Source organism: Zea mays, chromosome 6 (genome assembly GCF_902167145.1).
Source record: "Zea mays cultivar B73 chromosome 6, Zm-B73-REFERENCE-NAM-5.0, whole genome shotgun sequence".
Lineage (NCBI taxonomy): Eukaryota > Viridiplantae > Streptophyta > Magnoliopsida > Poales > Poaceae > Zea > Zea mays.
In genome coordinates, this window is record NC_050101.1 from 63,157,880 (window position 1) to 63,181,227 (window position 23,348).

Below are 23,348 nucleotides of genomic sequence, written 5' to 3' on the forward strand. Positions count from 1 at the left end.
TCCTCAAATGGCTGCTTTCATTGTGGGAAGTCTGGACACTTTATGAAAGATTGTCCCTATACAAAGCAGAATAAATCAAATTTCCAACAGACTTCTAGGAACGCAACCCATGGAAAGGGAAATGTGGCCAACCCTCCAGTGGGCAAGAATACAAAGAAAACTGGGCGAGTTTATTACACCCAAGTGGCGACTACTCCAGAAGGAGAACTGGTGATGATGGGTATGTTTCTTGTTGCCAACCATCTAGCCGTTATCCTTTTTGATTCTGGTGCATCACATACCTTTATGAGCAAGACTTTTGTGAAGAAGAATTGCATACATAGTACTGAATCAAAAGAGGGTTTTGTTATTCACTCACCTAGGGGTCAAATATGTCATAGAACCTCCCAAGGTATTAGGCCCACCTATAGATGTCCTTGTCCTAAGGACCTCGGACAACCATGTAGATGCACATAATCACTCGACAAGTTCGGTCATCTGTATAATCATCATATCGCCCAAGAGCGCTTCACCCATCACACAGACATTACACACGTAATCGGAGAAAAGAATAAGCGGAAGCAGATTACAATAACTTAATTTACATTTATAAAAATATAGGGAGAGTATTTATTACAGTATTGGGTGTCTGAGTGCATAACTTATTATTACAAACAGGGAGGTAAAACATCCTCCCACTAACACGTTCACTGATTTGTCTCCTCCATTGGTACCACCTGTCATGGAACTTCCAAGGTATTAGGCCCACCTACAGATGTCCTTGTCCTAAGGACCTCGTACAACCATGTAGATGCACATAATCACTAGACAAGTTTGGTCATCTGTATCATCATCATATCGCCCAAGAGCGCTTCACCTATCACACAGACATTACACACATAACCGGAGTAAGGAAATAGTGGAAGCGGATTACAATAACATAATTTACATTAATAAAGTATAGAGAGAGTATTATAGTACCGGGTGTTATGAGTGCATAACTTATTATTACAAAACAGGGAGGTAAAACATCCTCCCACACAAAAGCTTAGTGTTTTAAACTAGGAGGCAACACATCCTCCCCAAATAGTTTACAGATTGGCCTCCTCCTTTAGCACCACCTTCGAGCAGAAAAAACAAAACTTCGCTGTTTCATCACCTACAACAACATGGGTTCGAAAACCATGAGTACAGAGTGTACTTTCTCAAGTCTTAGCCGACAAAGGAAAAGACTCTCAAGGAGTGCAGAAATGCTTACTAACAGTGGATCCTTAGAAATCCAGTTTTATTATCATGTTAAGTCATTACCTGTATCTAGAGTTCTTTCCATCCTAGTTCAGACACTTAGCCTATACTAGCCATCTTTTATCAACCCTTTATTTCAGGATTGCTACGTGTAAGTCAGTGACCAACTCTTCATGTCTGAGAAGTAACGGCGATCTGAATCGATTAATACCCAGCTGGGGATCTCCAACCACACGACATATATAGCACTTAACCCTTGCATATGTCAACTCGCCACTAGGTTTCTCAAGACCAGACCGGGTTCACCCCAACCGAGAGCACAGATACACCACCGTCCAGCCTCTTGCCATGGAGGGTACACGCTACTCTCGCCATCTCTCCACTCGCATTGCGTGGTGGCCTTTCTGGTATTGGTTAGACCGAGGCAAAGCTTACCCATGACGAGGCATGTGGCCAGTTAAAAGGTCCTCGATCATCAAGCCTACATCGACACGGTCCTTAATCGACTCAGACGGAGACACTACACCGAGACTTCCTTCTCGTGCAAGTCACCTGCCCAGTCTCGTCTTTATCATTTACAACCCCAAAGTTTGGTACCTGTCAGAGGTACATCTTTTTCGATGTTGAACCCATCATGGCCATGATGGATTCACCATCAAATCTTTTCTTTGAAAAATTCCCATCCCATATGAAGCATCATCTTTTCTTAAATTCAAAACATTTTGTTTTCTAAAGCAAGGCTAAGCATCAGAAAATTTTTAAGTAAAATCAGGTATCAAGGAATGGTAATCAGTTCCAATGAAGGGAATGCAGCAATTGGTTAGCACACAACTCCAATCACCTAATGCATCATTTCAAGTGATAAAGAATTTAAAACAAGAAAAGTGGTAAATGCACCGGGGCTTGCCTTGTGTTGTAGGAGGCTCAGGGTCTGTCCCACAGATATCAAAGTAGAAGTTGTCCTCGATAGGTGGAATTTTAGCTTGCGGGGCAACTTCTTCTTCGACTACTACTTCTTCTTCGTTTTCTATACATAACAATACATATACATGAATGCTCAGGTGATGCTATGAATATGCAGTTCTCCGGTGAACGACGGCGTGCACGTTCTCTGGTGAACCTGTACTGGCCGGAATACGCAACAACCAGCGTCCTAACTCGGTCTACACCTAATTCTAACTTTGGCGATCCACTGGGAGCCATTAATCTAACCTAAACACCATCCTAGAGTTTAGTCCACGTACACCATGGAGCTAGCGACCTTCCCGACGTGTTCCTGATGTTCTAGCGCGATATAGCCAATTTGGCCGAGCCGACGAGTATCACACGCACATGAGAGTGCCGAAACACAAACTAGGAGGGCGAGAGCGGACCTGGAGGTGGCTGACCACGACGAGATGCTAACGGCGGTGGTTTTGGCCAATTTGGGCGGAAGAACAGAATTAGGGTGCTACGGTGGCTAATCGGAGGCGAGGGCTGGTGCTCTGGCTTCATAACAACCTAGCAGAGCTAATGGTGTACTCAATTTATAGCCTACCAGAGCAGTGGCTCCGAATATTGGACAAGAGGGAGGTTAGGTGGCGTCGTGGTGAGTCACTGGAGTTCGCCAGACGTGGCGCTCAATGAGGGTAAAGCCGGGGAGGGTAAGCGACTATCTCACACGACCAACGGCGAGGTGACACGCGACTCATGGCATGGCACAACCAAAGTGAGCGGCGGCAACCACGGTGATGGTTGCATGGCCACGTCGCCGGGCAAGTGGGTACGGTGAGGCCGGCCCGATCCTTTCCCCCTCCAATCTTTTTACGTCCCACGGTAATATCCTCCCTGGGCCGAGCACGAACCACAACGGCCGGTGCGGATTGTGGCGTGGAGGTCACCGGCGGCGAGGTGCACTGCATCACTGATATTTTCAGACACTGTACCATGAAGATCTTCTTTAAAGCGCCTGACAGGGCACATTGAAGGGCGTTTTTCTTGAATTTTTATGTGGCAAACTGCTAATGCAACTACATCAAAGTTGTTGTGCAATGTACCAGCTTTAATTTTGTTATAAAGACCTTGATCAAACATTCACTGGATCCCCGCAAATCAATCTCAAAGTTCATGTCAACTTACTGATAGTCAAAATTCAGTGTTAAGGTCGACTGACAGACCAACTTCAGGTCTATTTTTCTCCCATTTCCATGTAGCTTTAGGACTTAATCACTTAATAAAATTTGTACTCCTATCATAGCTCTATAAGTTTGATGTGTTGACCCATTGCAAAATCCTCATAGATTTTGAAATATAAGGCCTCAAACTTGGCCTAATTACACTGAAATTTGAGAGTTTGTCACATAGATGCCTTAGAGGCTTTTTGCACTTAAGTCCAATTTGCTCCACATTACTTGAAAATCCTCCAATGTAAAAGTTGCTTGCTTTTTGATGTTCTACCATTTATATATATACACTTTGTTCCAAAAATGTATAGAATTTCAAATCACACCCTAGGGTACAAATTAGGGTTTTCTAGGGTTCCTTTTAGGGTTTTGAGCACTCTAGAGTTTTTGTGCCACTCAAATCCATCAAACTTGATCTCTTATGAATATCTCCAATGACTTTTAATGTATTACTCATTTTGTCTTCCCATTACCCACATGCCCTAATCCTAGGGTTAAGTACCCTACCCTAGGGTTAAGAATATTTCAAGCCACCACATCACACTTGTTTTGAAGTCTTACCTAGTGGATGCATTCTAGGTGTAACAAACAAAATGAAATGTCAATGCATATGATGCCATGCTCAAGTTTTAGTGTCAGTAACACTAGGGGTGTTACACCACCTTCGAGCAGAAACAACAAAACTCCGCTGTTTCATCACCTACAACAACATGGGTTCGAAAACCTTGAGTACGGAGTGTACTTTCGCAAGTCTTACCCAACAAAGGAAAATACTCTCAAGGATATGCTGGCTTGTGGGATTCAAGGTAAAGCTGATCAAGAATCATAGAATCTATTTGCAGAAATGCTTACTAACAGTGGATCCTTAAAAATCCAATTTTATTATCAGGTTAAGTCATTACCTGCAGCTAGAGTTCTTTCTATCCTAGTTCAAGCACATGGCCTACACTAGCCGTCTTTTATCAACCCTTCACTTTACTGGATTGCTACGTGTAGGGCAGTGACCAAGTCTTTATGTCCGAGAAGTGGCGGCGATCCGAATCGATTAATACCCGGCTGGGGATCTCTAACCACACGACATATGTAGCACTTAACCCTTGCATATGTCAACTCGCCACCGGGTTTCTCAAGACCAGAACGGGTTCACGCCAACTGAGAGCACAGATACACCACCGTCCAGCCTCTTGCCACTGAGGGTACACGCTACTCTCGCCATCTCTCCACTCCCATTGCGTGGTAGCCTTTCTGGTATTGGTCTGACCGAGGCAAAGCTTACCCATGATGAGGCATGTGGCCAGTTAAAAGGTCCTCGATCATCAAGCCTACATCGACACGGTTCATAGTCGACTCAGACGGAGACACTACACCGAGATTTCCTTCTCGCGCAAGTCACCCGTCCGGTCTCGTCTTTACCATTTACAACCCAAAGTTTGGTACCTGGTAGAGGTACATCTTTTCAAATGTTGAACCCATCATGGCCATGAAGGATTCACCATCAAGTCTTTTCTTTGAAAACTTCCCATCTCATATGAAGCGTCATCTTTGTTTAAAACAAAACATTTTGTTTTCTAAGGCAAGACTAAGCATCAGAAAACTTTTAAATAAAACATGTATCAAGGAATGGTAATCAGTTCCAAGGAAGGAAATGCAGTAATTGTTTAGCACTCAACTCCTATAACTTAATGCATCATCTCAAGTGAATAAGAGTTTAAAACCACACGGAAGGGGTAAATGCATCGGGGCTTGCCTTGTGTTGTAAGAGGCTCAGGGTCTGTCCCACAGATATCAAAGTAGAAGTTGTTCTCGACAGGTGGAATTTTAGCTTGTGGGGCAACTTCTTCGACTACCACTTCTTCTTCGTTTTCTATACATAACAATATATATACATGAATGCTCATGTGATGGTATGAATATGCAGTTATAATAGAAACACACTAAGTTGTATTTTGAATACAACTTTCCTTCACGGTACACACTAGTTATTAGGGTTTCCTAGTTTAGTGCTCTATTAGGATTAGGTATTTAAATCCTAGAAAGCTAGTGCCTTAGGTTTGGGGCCAACCAATGTCCAAAGCATGTCAAACTCTACCCAAGGGCTTTAATCCTTGAGTTAAGCTTACCCAAAAAGTTTTACTATTTTGGAGCTATCAATTAAATTCTAAAATTCTAAATGGCTAGGTTTAGGCATCTTTAAATGCTAAATAATTCCTGGTTTGGACTAAAAATCTTGAAACTATTTTTATTAAAAACTAGATGAATTTAGGAGTCTAGTAAAATCGGTCTCATGATTTTATAATTTTTTAAGAATTTTCTATAAATGTCCAAGTTTGGAAGAAAAAATAAAAGGAAAAAGAAGGAATAGTATTGGGCTGAAACCAGCCCAAACCGGCCCACCAACAGGGGAAACCCGCGCCCGCGCGCGCCCGCACTGACCATCTTGCGTAGAGGCCCTCGACTTTTTGAATAACCGGCAAAGAAGTCGTGGAACTATTCATGTGTCTCTCTGACATTTGCGCAAAACCCCTCACCCTTCTTTCTCTTCACAACTCCAAGTCCCCGACGGTGAACGACAGCGTGCGCGCTCTCCGGTGCACTCGTACCGGCCAGAATACGCAACAACCAGTGTCCTAACTTGGTCTACACCTAATTCCACCCCTGGCGATCCTAATCCATCCCTTAATTAAGGTAGTCCGGCCCAGAGTTCATCTACCCACGACGGCGGCAAGACCCAAGGGAAAACCGAGGTGTTCCCGACGACTAGGTGCGGTATAGTTTAATTGGAAGGGTCGACGAGTATCACAAGCATGCTAGTTAGAGTGCTGAAACACGAATCAGGAGGGCGAGAGCGGACCTGTAGACGGCTGACCACGACGAGGTGACTCGTGGTGGTGCGAAGAGTGGATTTGGGGGAAAAACGAAATTAGGGCGCTACGGTGGACGATCGGAGGCGAGGGCTAGTGTTCTGGCTTCGTAACTACCTAGCGGAGCTAACGGTGCACTCAATTTATAGCCTCTGAGAGCGATGGGCTCCGAATTTTGAAGGGGAAAGCTGGCGGCCAAAGAGAGGGGTGAGTCACCACCGAACGCTACCGTGGCTTTCACCGAGGCAATGTTCCAAGCAATGAGCAGGCTATCAACAACGACCTACTGTGACGTGGTAACACGTCTAAGTACGTGGCACGGCTACGAAGGGCGGCGAACTCCAGCGAGGACACCTCGGTTAATCACGCGGCAAGTGGGTACGGTGAACAGTCCGGTGATAAGGCTCCAATCCCTTCCCTGCGACGAGATCTTTCACCGCCATCCGTTATCAGCACACCAGGGCGCACGAATCGCGACGCCGGTAAGGATCGCGGAGCAGAGTTTACCGGTGACGGTGCACTGAACCTGGTGATCTTTGTTAGGCTACTGTACCATCAGGACCTTCATCAGTCTATCTGACAGAGCATCTTCAGGGGTGTTTTTCACAAATTTTTATGTGGCAACTCCCTAATCCGTCTGTTACAAAGTTAATCTCCTATATACCAGCTCCAATTCGACCATAGGAACCTTGGTCATTTGCTCACTCGATCAGGCTTAATCCGACTCCAACGTTCATCGGATCTTACTGTCAGCCAAGTTTTAGTCTTCAGCGATGATTGACAGTCCAACTTCATGTCCATTTATCTTCAATTTTCGTACAACACCAATGCTTAGTCACTTAATCAAAGTTGTACTCCTATCATGGCTCTACAAGTTTGATGTATTTACCTAGGGCAAAATCCTCATGAATTAAGAAATACAATGCTCCAAAGTCAGCTTAATCTCACTGAAATTTTAGAGTTTAACACATGGGTGTTCTTGGGACTTTTGCAATTAAGTCCAAATTGTTCCATACTACTTGAAAATTCTCCAATGTAAAAGTTTCTTGGTTTTTGATGTTCTACCACTCTGATGTATACACTTTGGTCTAAAAGTGTATAGAATTTGAAATCACCCCCTAGGGTACAAGTTAGGGTTTTCTAGGGTTCCTTTTAGGGTTTTGAGCACTCTAGGGTTTTTGTGCCACTCAAATCCATCAAACCTGATCTCTTATGAATATTTCCAATGACTTTTAAGGTATTACTCCTTTTGGCTTCCCATTACCCACATGCCCTAATCCCAATGTTAAGTACCCTACCCTAGGGTTAAGAATACTTCAAACCACCACATCACACTTGTTTTGAAGTTTTACCTAGTGGATGCATTCTAGGTGTAACAAACAAAATGAAATGTCAATGCATATGATGTCATGCTCAAGTTTTAGTGCCAGTAACACCAAGGGTGTTACAAAATATTTACTAAGGAAGTAGTCTTCCACGTACCCGTAACATTGGCCGAACATGAGTTCCCTACTAACATGATAGTTATAATGGGACAAGATGTAGATGTAATTCTAGGCATGAATTGGTTATCCCAGAATAAGGCTATCATCAATGCGGATCAAAGGACCATTCAATTGAGTCATGGTCACGAACAATTCAAATTATCCATCCTTGTATCTATCCCAGTAAAAACATCTGGACAAGTTTTTGAGGCCATAGTACAACAAATATAGGACATTCTGGTTGTGTGTGAATTCCCAGATGTATTCCGTGAAGATTTGCCCGGGTTACTGCTGGAAAGGGATGTGGAGTTTGTGATCTAATTGAAGCCCGGTACGGCTCCTATCTCCAGAAGGTCGTACCGTATGCCACCCAATGAGCTGGCGAAACTCAAGACACAATTACAAGACTTATTGGAGAAAGGATTTATGAGACCAAGTTCATCGCCATGGGGATGTCCAACAATCTTTGTCAAGAAGAAGGATAAGACTTCGAATGTGCGTGGACTACAGACCCCTTAATGAAGTAACTATCAAAAACAAGTATCCTCTTCCTCAGATCGATATTTTATTCGATCAACTCACTAGAGCCCGGGTGTTTTCCAAAATTGATCTCAGATTGGGCTATCATCAGATCAGAATTCGACCTGAGGATATACTCAAGACCGTTTTTACCACTCAGTATGGTTTATTTGAATATTTGGTTATGTCTTTTGGATTGACAAATGCTCCAGCCCACTTCACATACTTGATGAATTCGGTATTCATGCCCAAATTATACAAGTTTGTGGTGGTCTTCATTGATGACATTTTGAACTATTGTAAGAATGAGGAGGAGCATGCAAAACATTTGTGGATTGTATTAATGCGCTTGAGAGAACATCAGCTTTATGCCAAATTCAGTAAGTGCGCGTTCTGGTTGGAGGAAATCCAGTTTCTAGGACATGTTTTATCTGCCAAGGAGATTGCGGTTGATCCCAGCAAGGTTAAGGATATTATAGAATGGAAATCACCCACTTCATTGCATCAAGTTAGAAGTTTTCTTGGATTGGCTGGTTATTACCACAGATTTATCCCGGATTTCTCCAAGATTGTTAAACCCATTACTGGGTTATTAAAAAATGATGTTAAGTTTGATTGGTCCTCTAATTGCAACGAGGCCTTTGAACAATTGAAAGTATTGTTGACCACTGCACCGGTTTTGGCCCAACCGGACATTGAGAAGCCATTTGATGTTTATTGTGACGCATCAGGTAGTGGGGTTGGATTCGTCCTGATGCAAGAAGGACGAGTAATAGCTTATGCTTCAAGGCAGCTACACCGACATGAGGAACATCACCCCACACATGATTTGGAACTGGCCGCAATAGTTCTTGCCCTTATGATTTAGCGTCATTATCTGCTAGGTAATATATGTCACTTATATACGGATCACAAGAGTTTGAAGAGTATATCTTCACCCAGTCAGAGCTAAACATGAGACAAAGAAGGTGGCTCGAGCTAATCAAGAATTATGACTTGGAGATTCGTTATCAGCCAAGAAAGGCTAATGTGGTGGCAGATGCTTTAAGTCGTAAAGCTTCTTGTCATTGTCTCACAGTAAGATCATCTGACACCACTCTATGTCAAGAAATGGAAAGCTTAAATCTAGGGATAGTACAACAAGGGACCATGGCACATCTGAAGCTTGAGTCAGTTCTTCTACAAACAATTATTGATGCTCAAAGGACCGATAAGGGTATGAAGTATATTCAAGAGAAATTGGAAGCTGGCAAAGCTAATTGTTTTAGGAAAGATGATCAAGGAGTGATATGGTTTAAAGACCGCATAGTAGTGCCAAAGAATGTTGAAGGCCGTCAACAAATAGTGGATGAAGCTCATCTTAGTTGGTATTCCATTCACCCTGGAAGCACTAAGATGTACCAAGACTTGAAACAACATTATTGGTGGACTAAAATGAAGATTGAAATCGCACGCTATGTGACAAAATGTGACACTTGTAGACGTGTCAAGGCGATACATATGAAGGCTGTTAGGCCGTTACAATCCTTGCCAATCCCAACCTGGAAATGGGAAGATATCAGTATGGATTTCATTGTGGGATTACTCAGGACAACAGTATGGATTTCATTGTGGGATTACTCAGGACAGCTAAAGGATTCGACTTTATTTGGGTCATAATTGATCGACTTACAAAGACAGCCCATTTTTCCCGTTAAGGTGAAATATCCCGTGGTTGCATATGCAGAACTTTATATCGCTCGTATTCTCAATTTACATGGAGTTCCAAAGACGATAGTGTCGGACCGAGGACCGCAATTTGTATCCATGTTTTGGGAGGAGCTGCACAAATCTTTGGGTACTAAATTACTCCACAGTTCAACCTATCATCCTCAGACGAGTGGACAAACTGAGAGGGTAAATCAAATACTTGAATATATGATACGAGCATGTGTCCTGGAATTTCCACAAAAATGGGATGATTGTCTGCCACTGGCAGAATTTTCTTATAATAACATATATCAAGAAAGTATTAAAATGGCATCGTTTGAAGCTCTGTACGGCCAACGATGCAGAACACCCTTAAATTGGTTAAAACCCGGAGAACGATGGTTTTTAGGCCCGATTTGGTTAAAGAAACAGAAGAGAAGGTCCAACACATAAGACATCACTTGAAAGAAGCTTAAGCTCGGCAGGAAAATTATGCGGATAAACGACGTCGACCATTGGTTTTTCAAGTCGGCGATCTTGTGTACCTGATAGTATCACCAATGAAGGGTGTAAGTCGATTCAGGGTTAGAGGAAAATTGGCACCCAGATATATTGGTTCGTTCCCCATTCTTGAGCGATGTCAGCAAGTGGCGTACAGACTTCAATTGCCAGAATCATTGTCTGCGGTGCACAATGTATTCCATGTATCTCAGTTAAAGAAATGTCTTCGGATTCCTGATCGAACTATGGATGTGGTGGATGTTCATTTGGAACCAGATTTGACCTATTCAGAACATCCCATTCGAGTTTTGGATGAGAAAGACTGAATTACTCGAAAGAGGACTCTCAAGTTTTATAAGGTACAATGGAACCAACACACCGAAGAAGAAGCTACCTGGGAGACTCGAGACTTCTTAGAGAAGCATTTTCCTAAGTTCTTAGCCTCCTGTAATCTTTAGAGTTTATGTAATCTATTGTAAAGTTAGAACAAACCACACACCACACCCTGCTCTGTAAGATAAATCAGGAAATAAAGTTGTGACGCGTTTCCTTTTCCATTACTTACCCTAGGACCTTAAATCTCGGGATGAGATTCTTTTATGGGGGAAGGATGTAACACCCCTGGTGTTACAAGAACTAAAACTTGGGCATGGCATCATATGCATTGGCATTTCATTATGTATGTTACACCTAGAGTGCATCCACTAGGATAAAACTTAAAAACAAGTTGTGATGTGATGGCTTGAAGGGATCTTTAACCCTAGGATAGGGTACTTAACCAAGGGATAGAGGTATGAGGGTGTGTGTGATAACAAATTGAGTATTATCTCAAAGGTTAGTGGAGATGTTCATAAGAGACTAAATTTGGAGAGTTTGAGTGTGTGGAACCGTTTGAATTATTCCAGCTTAAGTGCCCAATTCGTACCTTTAAAGGCAGCAACACACTTAAATCGGAATAACCCGTCAGTCCCTCGGATCTAGTCCGATAAAGCCACTTACCAAGGATCGAATATCACTAGCTCACTCGAAGGAGAGGCACAAAGAAATACAATAAAGCATAATATCACAAATTTAAGAAGTATCAGTAGCGATTACATTATCGAAGTTTCAAAAGCAGTAACAATAGTTTTTAGTGCAGCGGAAATAACTAATGGAGAAAACTGAGTAACATTGCGAAGCCTGGCCACACTACACCTCTTGGCCAAGTCACACCATCAATCAAAACAAGGAGGTACCTACAAAAATTATGCCACAAGCAAGGCTGAGTACACTAATACTCGGCTAGACTTATCCAGTGTGAGGAGTCTACTCCTCTACCTCTAGACCATGAAGTTGTTTGGCTGAGGGGTTTGGTTTGCCAAACGCACTAGCTGAGTCTAAAATCAAATTTTAGCTTTTCAGGTTCTAGAATAATAATTTAGACTAGATGAGTACCTAGCTATCCCTTCATGGTAGCAAGCAATTTAGTCAACCAACATCTTTTTGAAAGTAACCTCATTTGCACTTATTACTCAATGCAGTACAATGGATCAAGCAGTCTCATTAGCTACGAGAAGCAGACGATTCGAATCGAGTTTTAACCTTGCAAGGTAAACCTAAACACACGACATGTAGGGGCACTGCGTCCCCACACATGTCAACCGTCCCCATCGATTCCCTGGCAACAGAACAGGGCTCACGGCCTTGGCGTACAATGCTCCAATTGTCCCCGGCTGCTGCTGTGCAACGACCGCACTTGTACCCACCATAATCCGACATGGGAGACTCCGTCTCAGGTCCAATGAGGAGTAAAGTCTGCGGGCAGATTCAATCAGGTACTAGGCTTATCAGTTACCATATTTCCCAACATGTGTTTAGTACGTTCAAACACTTGACATAGGTATCTGCACGTTAATCCTTATTCCAATTTCGTCTCATAGACAACGCATCCCCATGGATCCGTGTCCACAGACCATCATCATTCTGTTATAAAAAATGGATACAACCAATTCCTAACCTCGTGCGAGTGCTAGAAAAATCACTCGACTTCTACCGAGATCCTGATTTAGCATAGCAGCTACTCGACCTAGCATACTAGTATCCATCTCAAAAGGAATCCTAAGTTCATGCAAATAGGGTTTCAAACAACTCCTACACTTAAGTGCACGGTACAAGCCTACAAACTTTAAGTGTAGTAAAATAGCATATATAAACGGTTATGCATAAAATTGGGGCTTGCTTGGAATTCAACACTAGATAGTGTTTGCTAGATGACACTCGCTTGGCGAGCATCCCCTGGTTAAGTCCATCCTTCTTTAGGTTGTCCACCAACTGCATCTTGTTGTTGGCACCACATCACTTGCACGATCATCATCTCTCGGTCCTAAATGAGATGCAAGTTGCATATGTATGAATATAAGGAAAAATATCACAAGATATACAAGACACACTGTAGCAAGCTAGATATAAGGCGCAAGACACGGAACCGCCAACGATCATACGTAGGTGCTAATTAGCCATACGTTATCGACCTACGAATTTAACACTACTAAGAAACCGACAAACACTATCATATACATAGCCACCACAAACACGACATCACGAGTACAAGCATTTATTTAATTGGATACAACTTTTCATTAGTTCTTCTGTTGATCGTACAAAAGCATCCCAGACAACACAGTTCAATAGAGGACATAGGCATCAGCGTCTATGGAACTCCTATATCACAATCAACTAGAGAAAGTGTGGCAGAACCTCCCAAGTTATTGGGCCCACATGCACCTGTCCTTGTCTCAAAGACCTCAGACGGCTATGCATGTGCACCAGATAACTTAACAGGATCTGTCCGAGTGTCCCAGGGACCCCGGATAAACCACTCACAACCAGAACCGCGGGATTAAGTAATACAAATCACACACACCAATATTTTGCAGCGGAAATCTTATTACCAAATTTTACAAGTTACAAAAATTTTACTTCGTACATGATCAGAGTGATTACTACATTGATTCAAAGAAAGAAACTTTGAACGGTTATAAATTTGTCGGCGTTTCGAGACAGGGGGGTCCCTAAGCCGACGAGTGAGTGTGCTGCGTGCCCCAGCCCAGATGGGTCGAGCGCATGGGCGAGCGCGGAGGGGGGAGAGGCGAGGCGGCCGGAGCCGAGCGTGAGAGAGGTGGAAGTCCCGCGGCCTTCGTGTTCGTCCCGCGCCCAGGTCAGGTGCGCTTGCAGTAGGGGGGTTACAAGCGTCCACGCGGGTGAGGGAAGCGAGCGGCCCCAAGAGAGCGCCTGTCCCGTCCTCGGTCCCGCGCGGCCAACCTTCTCTGAGAAGGCCCTGGTCCTTCCTTTTATAGTCGTAAGGAGAGGACCCAGGTGTACAATGGGGATGTAGCAGAGTGCTACGTGTCTAGCGGAGGGAGAGCTAGTGCCCTAGGTACATGCCGATGTGGCAGCCGGAGAGATCTGGGCATCCTGCTGGCGTGATGTCGTGGCTATCGGTGGTGCGGCGGAGCCTGATGGAGGGACAGCTGTTGGAGCGGTCGAGTCCCTGCTGACGTTGTCCTGCTGCCGTAAGAGAGCTGGGGGCCGCCGTCGTCATAGAGCTCGTGGAGCGCCATCATTGCCCCTCTGGCGGAGCTGGCCGGACGAGACGCCGGTCTTGTTCTCCGTGACCCGAGTCGATTCGGGGTAGGGTGATGATGACGTTTCCTGTTGACGTGGCGGTCTGTGCTCTAGGCAGGGCGACGTGGGGTTTCCTCCGAAGCCGAGGTTGAGTCTTGCCTTCAGTTGCCGTGGTCGAGCCCGAGCCAGGGGGTCGGGCGAGGCGGAAGTCGTCCGGCCGAGGCCAGGGCGGAGTCCGAGCCCTGGGGTCGGGCGAGGCGGAGTTTCGTCGTCTTCCGGGTCTTAGCCTGAGTCTGAGCCCTGGGGTCGGGCGGAGCGGAGTTCGCCGTCTTCCGGGTCTTAGCCCGAGTCCGAGCCCTGGGGTCGGGCGGAGCGGAGTTCGCCGTCTTCCGGGTCTTAGCCCGAGTCCGAGCCCTGGGGTCGGGCGGAGCGGAGTTCGCCGTCTTCCGGGTCTTAGCCCGAGTCCGAGCCCTGGGGTCGGGCGGAGCGGAGTTCGCCGTCTTCCGGGTCTTAGCCCGAGTCCGAGCCCTGGGGTCGGGCGGAGCGGAGTTCGCCGTCTTCCGGGTCTTAGCCCGAGTCCGAGCCCTGGGGTCGGGCGGAGCGGAGTTCGCCGTCTGCCGGGTCTTAGCCCGAGTCCGAGCCCTGGGGTTGGGCGGAGCGGAGTTCGCCGTGGCGCCTTTGGCAAGGCCTAATTGCCTGTCAGACTCACTCTATCGAGTGGCACTGCAGTCGGAGTGGCGCAGGCGGCGCTGTCCTTCTGTCAGACTGGCCAGTGGAGCGGTGGAGTGACGGCGGTCACCTCGGCTCTGCCGGGGGCGCGTGTCAGGATAGAGGTGTCAGGCCACCTTTGCGTTAAATGCCCCTGCAATTTGGTCAGTCGGTGTGGTGATTTAGTCAAGGTTGCTTCTGAGCGAAGCCAAGGCCTTGGGCAAGCCGGTGATGTGTCCGCCATAAAAAGGGGGCCTCGGGCGAGACGGAAGTCTCTCGAGGTCGGCTGCCTTCGGCCGAGGCTGGGCTCGGGTGAAGCGTGATCGAGTCACTCGTGTGGACTGATCCCTGACTTAATCGTGCCCATCAGGCCTTTGCAGCTTTATGCTGATGGGGGTTACCAGCTGAGAATTAGGCGTCTTGAGGGTACCCCTAATTATGGTCCCCGACAGTAGCCCCCGAGCCTCGAAGGGAGTGTTAGCACTCGCTTGGAGGCTTTTGTCGCACTTTTTTGCAAGGGGACCAGCCTTTCTCGGTTGCATTTCGTTCCGGTGGGTGCGCGCGAGCGCACCCGCCGGGTGTAGCCCCCGAGGCCTCGGAGGAGTGGTTACACTCCTTCGAGGTCTTAATACTTCGCTTAACGCTTCGGCTGGTCTGGTCGTTCCCTCATGCGAACTGGCCGTAGCCCGGGTGCACGGTCGGGGCCCAAGCTCTCGGGCTGGTATGTTGACGCTGTCAACGATTTGGCCGGAGCCGGTTTTTGCGAGAGCAGCCCCCGAGCCTCTGCACAGGGCGAGAGGACGATCAGGGACAGACTCGGCTTTTTACATACGCCCCTTCGTCGCCTTTCCGCAAGGAGGAGGGGGGGAGTGCGCCATGTTACCCTCGATGGGCACCGAACATGGTGTCTCCGGTGAGCTGCAAGCGGGTAATCCGAGTGGACGTCCGTGCCCCGTTCGTTGGGGGTCGGCTAGGGGCCCAGAGGCACGCCCAAAAGTACCTACGGGTGACTTGCCGGACCCGGTCCCCTGGCGACGGGGTCCGAGGGCTCGATGCCTCCCTCCGATGGGATTCCGTTACAAGATCGTTCCCACTGGTCTCGGATATGTCCTAGGGTACCTCGGGAGCGCAGCCCGAGCCTTGGTTATGTATCGAACGTACCCCTGGTCATCCCTCGCTCGGTGTCTGAGGCGACTGTGAACCCTTCGGGGGCCAGCCTTCGAACCCCTGATCAGTAATGGGCGCGGAGCCCGAGTAGCCTGAGGCGGCCATGGAGCCCTTCGGGGGGCTGGCCTTCGAACCCCTGACCAGTAGTGGGTGTCGGGCCCACGCGATCTGAGGCGGCTGTTGAACCCTCGGGGGGCCAGCCTTCGAACCCCTGATCAGTAATGGGGGGCGCGGAGCCCGGTTCCTTCGCGGAGAAGGATCCCTCTCGGGGTATCCCCCTTCCCCGGTCCCTGTTGCAAGAGATAGAGAAAGAGGAAAACGGAAAAGGATACGAAATCAGACGACGTGGCGTACCTTTTCTGACGCGGTTATTAAGGCGAAGGTGAAGCGTCGCGCGCTCCTCCCGCCAGAAGCGCCGCGTGTCCCGCCGCGGAGTTAATGCGACGGGGCGAGTGGTTGGCGGGGCGGCCGCTACGCGTGTGCGAGCCGTTTCGAGGAACGGCTGTGCCGCTTCGCGTTTTTCGAATCCTGTATCCGGCCCAGGCGGCGTGCTGGAAACGGTTTCGCCCTGGCCTTCATATACTCGAGAGGGGGCCCGGTGACGGTTCTTCACTCTGCTCCCTTCTTTTCCCTTCAGGTTTTCGCCACCTGGGAAACTTTAGCCGGAGGAGAGGGAAACCGCCTTCCCTGCCCCCCGCGCCGCCATCTTCTCCATCTTTGGTGATGGCGGACCGAGTGACCATAATCCCCCCGCGCGATCCGTGGCCCTTCTCCACGGTGACGGCGAGCGATCTGGAGGAGCTGGTCGGCGAAGGTCTGCTCCGCCCCCTCACCGACAAGCAGCGGCCAGAGTGGATTCCTCCCGTGGGCGGAGCCGCTCCGTCCCCACCGCCGGGGTATGTTGTGAGCTTCGTCTCCTTCCATGAGCGGGGATTCGGTGCGCCGGCGGGCCGCTTTATGCGGGCCATCTTGTTCCACTACGGGGTGGAGTTGCACAACCTCTCCCCCAACTCCATCTCGCAGGCCGCTATTTTCGTAGCGCTATGCGAAGGGTACTTGGGGATTGCTCCCCATTGGGATTTGTGGACTTACTTCTTCTTCGCCGAGCCTTTCGCCTTGTCGACGGGGGAGAGGAGGATCCGCGCAGCGGTGCGGGCCGGCGGCTGCATTCTCTTGTTGAGGCAGTCGCGGGCGTTGCAGTACATTCCTGCCATCCTCGCGTCTTCGAACAAGGGGTGGCAGCGCCGGTGGTTCTACCTCCGGAACGACGGTGAGTTGCTCCCACCGTTTTCCCAGCGAGTAGTTACAGCTGCCACCGACGCCTGGCGCCACGGGACCCCGCACGAGAGGCAAAAAAATCTCGAGCCCCTTCTCCAGGCCCTGAAGGAGTTGCGGGAGGGGGGACTTACTGCTGCGGGAGTGATCGCCGCCATTCACCGTCGGAGGGTGCTCCCATTGGCGGAGCGGCGGCTGTCGCTCTGGGAGATGACCCCGGGAGCCGACTGGGAGGGCTCACGGATGTCCCCGGATCCTCTTTCTTCCGACGCCCTCCAATGGCGGGTGTCGGCCGCGATGGGGAAGCCGGACCCCCACGCATACTCCCAGCTTCGGATGCGCCCCGATCAGGGGTGCGTGACTTTGGTGAGCGTCCGCTCCTCCTTTCTTCGTATGTCTGGTTGCTCCAGGTCCTTATGATCGGGTTCCTTTCTCCCCTCCTTTTAGGATGTGGGCTGTCACAAACCCTCCCTGCCACGGGTTCCGGAGGACGCGGTGGACCGTGCAGCGCGGCGGGTTGCCGCGGAGGAGAAGAAGAAAAAGAAGGACGCGGAGAAGGCCCGGGCCCGCGAGCGGAGGCGGGCTCGGGACGCCTTAGAGAAGCGCCGCCAGCAGGAGAGGGACGGACTCCCGAGGGAGCCGTCGCCGGAGACGCCCGACGACGATGACGACGACGATGATGATGATGATGATGATGTTGATGATGATGTGGCCGCCCGTCTTGGCCTCAGCCTCGGCCTGGGGTGTGGCCCAGAGCCGTCGGTCCAGCCCCCGAGCGAACCGACTCCGTCAGCCCCCGAAGTCGGGGCGTCGGGCTCCCGACCCGAGGCGCGGGGGCGAACCGAGAGGCCACCTGACCCCTCCGCCGGAGGAGCTGAAGTAGTTCCGAGGGTCCAGACCAAGGCGTCTGTTCCCCAGAGGCCGCCGCTTGTGCTGGGGGTGGCCGGGAGTGACCCTCAGGTCGTCGCTGCCGTGCCCGAGGAACCTGTTTCCCAGGCGCCCCAAGCGCCGGCGAAGCGGACCTCGGTGGCCGTTTCGAGAGCTGGGATCCAAGAAGGCTCTCCCCAGGCGCGGTGGATCATGGCCCGGAGTGGGTGAGTACCTCAGAATGTCTTCGTCTTGGCCTCCCATTCGTATGTTTTGGTTGTGATCCCCTTCCTTTTCTATCCAGCAAGCGAAGTCACGGCCAGACCGACCTGGCACCCCGGAAGGCCCTCAAGACGGCGCCGAGCTGTGCGGCCAGCGCCACTCAGCCGACCCTCTCGCGGGGCACCCCAACATCGGGGGTTCGTGCGTCGCTAATCTCGGAGGAGCGGGCTCCCGAGGCCGGCTCTTCAGCCGGAGCGGCGATCGTGGTTGAGGAGGCGGCTGACGCCCACACGGCTCTGAGCTCGCCTGTCGGGCCGGTCATGCCGGCGCCCGCCACCGTCGAGGCTGCCGCCGTCCTTGTCGAAGGGTGCCCAGCCGCCGCCAGTGCCGGGATGACTGATGCGTCGGTGCCCAAGACCTCAGAAGAGGTGGGCGCGGTCGCGCAACCTGTCCCGCCGGGCGACAGCCTCATCGCCGTGCGGCGGAGCCCCGAGGCCCGGCGCCCGTTGCTCCGATTCCGGACCCGCGAGGCCTCGGACCCTGTCTTCGTTCTTGATGATGAGCAGGAGGACCAGTCCTGGGGTGAGCTCCGCGAGTGCGCAGAGACGACGATGGGGTCGCTCCAGGCGTCGCTGGAGGTCTTCTGCAGAGACGTCCCCAAAATCCTCCAGGTAGCGGTTTCGGGCATCCCTTTCTTCCTTCTGTATGATACTCGCTGTGACACCCTGTTTCCTTTTCCCAGGATCTGACGGACCGGAGCGCCGCTAAGTCGTCATTCATCCGCCGTGAGGTTGATGTCTGGGGCTCACTGCGATCCCTGAGGTCTTCGCTTGCCGGGGCTACCACGCGCCTTTCTCAGCAAGATGCCAAGGTGGCGGATCTCCAGCTGTTATGCGCCGACCTGAGAGCCGAGGCGGCAGCGGCGCGTGCGGAGGCGCAACAGCAGCGATCGGAGCTCGTCCGGGTCGTCGAGGAATGGAACCGGCTTCAAGACCGGGCTGCCGAGGCCGAAAGCCGAGCCGAGACCCTTGCGGCCGACTTAGCTGCAACCCAAGTCGCGGCCTCGGAGCATCGTGCCCGAGCCGGGAGTACGTCTCGGTCCTCCCTAGTTCTTTTTCTTGTCCGTTTCCCTTGCTTGTACTTGAGGTATCTCTCCTGGCTATTTGCAGAGCTTGAGTCCGCCCTTGATGAGTCCGCCAAGGCGCTTGCTGAGGCGCTTGCCGGAGCCGCTGAGCAGAGGGAGGCGGACCTCGCGGTCATGTCCGAGGCCGTCTCGGACTTTTACCGTGCCCTCGGCTCTGATGACGTCCCTTCAGGAAGCTCCCCTCAGAGTCGCCTTCGGGCCTTGAGTGGTCACGCCCGCGGCAGAGTCCGCGAAGCGCTACACCACGGCGTCAGGCGGGCCTTCGCCGTGCTCGCCTCTCACTACGTTGTGGATCTGGAGCGGGTTAGTGAGGGGTACTGCCTTCCTGACGAAGACGATGCTGCTTTGGCGGAGGTGCAGCAGCTTGACGCGGTTGCCGCTGGCCCAAGCGCGGTGCTGGCGACCACCTTTGAGGCGGAGGTCCTTCCTCCTGCGACGTCACCGGAGGCCGAGATGGATCTCACCGATGGCGGGGGTGTAGTTGAAGGCGTGGCTCCTTCCCAAGGCGGCACCTGATTCTCGTTTGAACAGTTTCTTGTTGAACGTGTGTCTTACCACGGCCGCTGAGGCCTGAACACTTTTGTCTTTCTTGCATGGAGTCGTACTCTCCTCTCTTTCCGTCTGCGTGTTCGTCCTAGCTCGTCGATAATAGAGTGGCTTCTCGAATTGGGCCATTCTCCGCGGCAGGTGATGAGTGAGGTATCCCTAACCCGGAGGTACGGGAGTTCCTCGGCTCAATCGGCCTTGCCATTTTCATGAACCCGCGTTCGCTCCTCGAGACCCGGCTTCTAACATAGCCAGGAGAACGTAGCTGGGAGGACGCAAGAGGCTCCCCCTCTTTTTTTTTGATTAAAAAGATCTCGACGCCGAGGGGTTCGATCTCGACGCAGAGGGGTTCCCCCTTTCTAGCCCCCGAGGGAGGGTCGGGCCCCGCTATGGCGAGGCCGACCCTTCCTTGATGATCAAGGCGCAGAGGCTGCCTGACGAGTCGGGCCCCGGCCCAAATATCCAGCGAGTGTTCGGCGGCATCCCTCGGTATGCCGGGCGTGTCCGAGGGACTCCACGCAAAGACGTCGGCGTTTTGCGCGGAGGAAGTCGACGAGCACTGCTTCCTATTTGGGGTCGAGCCCGGGACCGATCCGGATCTGCTCGGTGGTGTCGCCACTGGGGCCGAGGGGGACGGCCTTGACCGTCTCCGCTGGCTCGAAGCTGCCGGCATGGCGCTTCACGTCTGGGACCTCCTTGGAGAGGTTCTCCGGGTCGGCGATGAGGGCCTCGGACTCGGCGAGGGCCTCGGCGTACTCCACGCACTCCACGTCGCATTCGAACGCGTGTTTGTACGTGGGGCCGACGGTGATGACCCCGTTGGGGCCCGGCATCTTGAGCTTCAGGTAGGTGTAGTTGGGGACGGCCATGAACTTCGCGTAGCATGGCCTCCCTAACACGGCGTGGTAGGTTCCTCGGAACCCGACCACTTCGAACGTCAGGGTCTCCCTTCGGAAGTTGGAGGGTGTCCCGAAGCAGACTGGGAGGTCGAGTCGCCCGAGGGGCTGGACGCGCTTCCCAGGGATGATCCCGTGGAAGGGCGCAGCGCCTGCTCGGACGGCGGACGGATCGACGCGCAGGAGCTTGAGGGTCTCGGCGTAGATGATGTTGAGGCAGCTGCCCCCGTCCATCAGGACCTTGGTGAGCCTGACATCGCCGACAACGGGGTCGACGACGAGCGGGTATTTCCCCGGGCTCGGCACATGGTCGGGGTGGTCGGCTCGGTCGAAAGTGATGGGCTTGTCGGACCAGTCTAGGTAGACTGGCGCCGCCACCTTCACCGAGCAGACCTCCCGGCGCTCTTGCTTGCGGTGCCGAGCCGAGGCATTCGCCGCATGCCCTCCGTAGATCATGAAGCAGTCGCGGACCTCGGGGAATTCTCCTGCTTGGTGATCTTCGTTCTTGTCGTCGTCGCGGGCCCTGCCACCCTCGGCGGGTGGCCCGGCCCTGTGGAAATGACGCCGGAGCATAACACACTCCTCGAGGGTGTGCTTGACGGGCCCCTGATGGTAGGGGCACGGCTCCTTGAGCATCTTGTCGAAGAGGTTTGCACCTCCGGGGGGCTTCCGAGGGTTCTTATACTCGGCGGCGGCGACAAGGTCCGCGTCTGCGGCGTCGCGTTTCGATTGCGACTTCTTCTTGCCTTTCTTCTTGGCGCCGCGCGGAGCAGACGTCTCGGGAGCTTCTTCCGACGGGCGGCCCTGGGGCTGCTTGTCCTTTCGGAAGATAGCCTCGACCGCCTCCTGGCCGGAGGCGAACTTGGTGGCGATGTCCATCAGCTCGCTCGCCCTGGTGGGGGTTTTGCGACCCAGCTTGCTCACCAGGTCGCGGCAAGTGGTGCCGGCGAGGAACGCGCCGATGACATCCGAGTCGGTGATGTTGGGCAGCTCAGTGCGCTGCTTCGAGAATCGCCGGATGTAGTCCCGGAGCGACTCCCCCGGCTGTTGCCGGCAGCTTCGAAGGTCCCAGGAATTCCCGGGGCGCACGTATGTGCCCTGGAAATTGCCAGCGAAGGCTTGGACCAAGTCGTCCCAGTTGGAAATCTGCCCCGGAGGCAGGTGCTCCAACCAGGCACGAGCAGTGTCGGAGAGGAACAGGGGGAGGTTGCGGATGATGAGGTTGTCGTCGTCCGTTCCACCCAGTTGGCAGGCAAGGCGGTAGTCCGCGAGCCACAGCTCCGGTCTCGTTTCCCCCGAGTACTTTACGATAGTAGTCGGGGGTCGGAACCGGGTCGGGAATGGCGCCCGTCGGATGGCCCGACTGAAAGCCTGCGGACCGGGTGGTTCGGGCGAAGGACTCCGATCCTCCCCGCTGTCGTAACGTCCCCCACGCCTGGGGTGATAGCCTCGGCGCACCCTTTCGTCGAGGTGAGCCCGACGGTCGCGTCGATGGTACTCGTTGCCGAGGTGGCCCGGGGCCGCAGGCGCGGTGTTGCGCGTGCGCCCGGTGTAGACCGAGGCTTCCCGCATGGATCGGGAAGTCGCGGCATGAGGTTCCGAGGGATATCCTTGCCTTCGGGATGCAGTGCTCTCGGCCCGCCGGGCCGCGGCGCCTTCCAGGAGATTCTTGAGTTCTCCCTGGATCCGCCGACCCTCGGTGGTTGACGGCTCCGGCATCGCGCGGATGAGCATTGCTGCGGTTGCCAGGTTCTGACCGACCCCGCTGGATGCGGGCGGCGGCCTGATCCTGACGTCGTTGGCGACGCGGTGCTGGAGACCTTGGGGCAGATGACGTATTTCTCCGGCCAGGGGTTGGCCCACCCATGCCTGTCCGACGTCCCGACGGATTGGCTCAAGCGCTCCCGTTCCCTCGTTGAGCCTGGCCTGCGCCTCGCGGACTTGCTCGAGTTGTGGGTCGTAACCCCCCGCCGGAGCGGGGACCACAGCTAGCTCCCGTGGGATGTCGGCGCGAGGCACCGGCCTAGGGAGATCACCATCCTCCGGCATGCCAAGATGGTTGCCTTCGGTGGGATTCCCTAGCTCGATGTGGAAACATTCGCGGCTTGGGCCGCAGCTCTCGTCGCCAAGGCTGCGGCTTGCATCGGAACAGTCGGACAGACAGTAGTCACATGCGGCCATGAAGTCCCGCACGACACTGGGGTTGCCAAGTCCGGAGAAATCCCAACCGATGCTGGGATCGTCATCTTCCTCGGACCCAGAGGGCCCGTAGGTCGAGACGTCCGTCAGTCGGTCCCAAGGCGATCGCATACAGAACCTCAGTGGGGCTGCACTCGCCTCAATGAGGGCGCCCGCCAAAACGAGGTCGTTTGGCGGGTTGAGGCCGAGTCGAAATGACGCAAGATGGGAGTTAGTCGTTACCTTTTGGTCGACGAGGAGCGACGTAGTCACATCGGGGTCTGGTTGCGCCGTCATCTCTG

At 51.9% G+C, this 23,348-nt stretch overlaps 1 long non-coding RNA gene across 1 annotated transcript; it reads right to left on the reverse strand.

The window, feature by feature from the left end:
* Positions 1-565: 565 nt before the first annotated feature.
* LOC118472189 (uncharacterized) lies at positions 566-3,944 on the reverse strand. The gene is made up of 2 exons (XR_004850174.1): positions 961-3,944; positions 566-856 (listed from the first exon to the last, which is right to left on the reverse strand). It is a non-coding gene; the product is annotated as an uncharacterized lncRNA (long non-coding RNA).
* Positions 3,945-23,348: the final 19,404 nt, after the last annotated feature.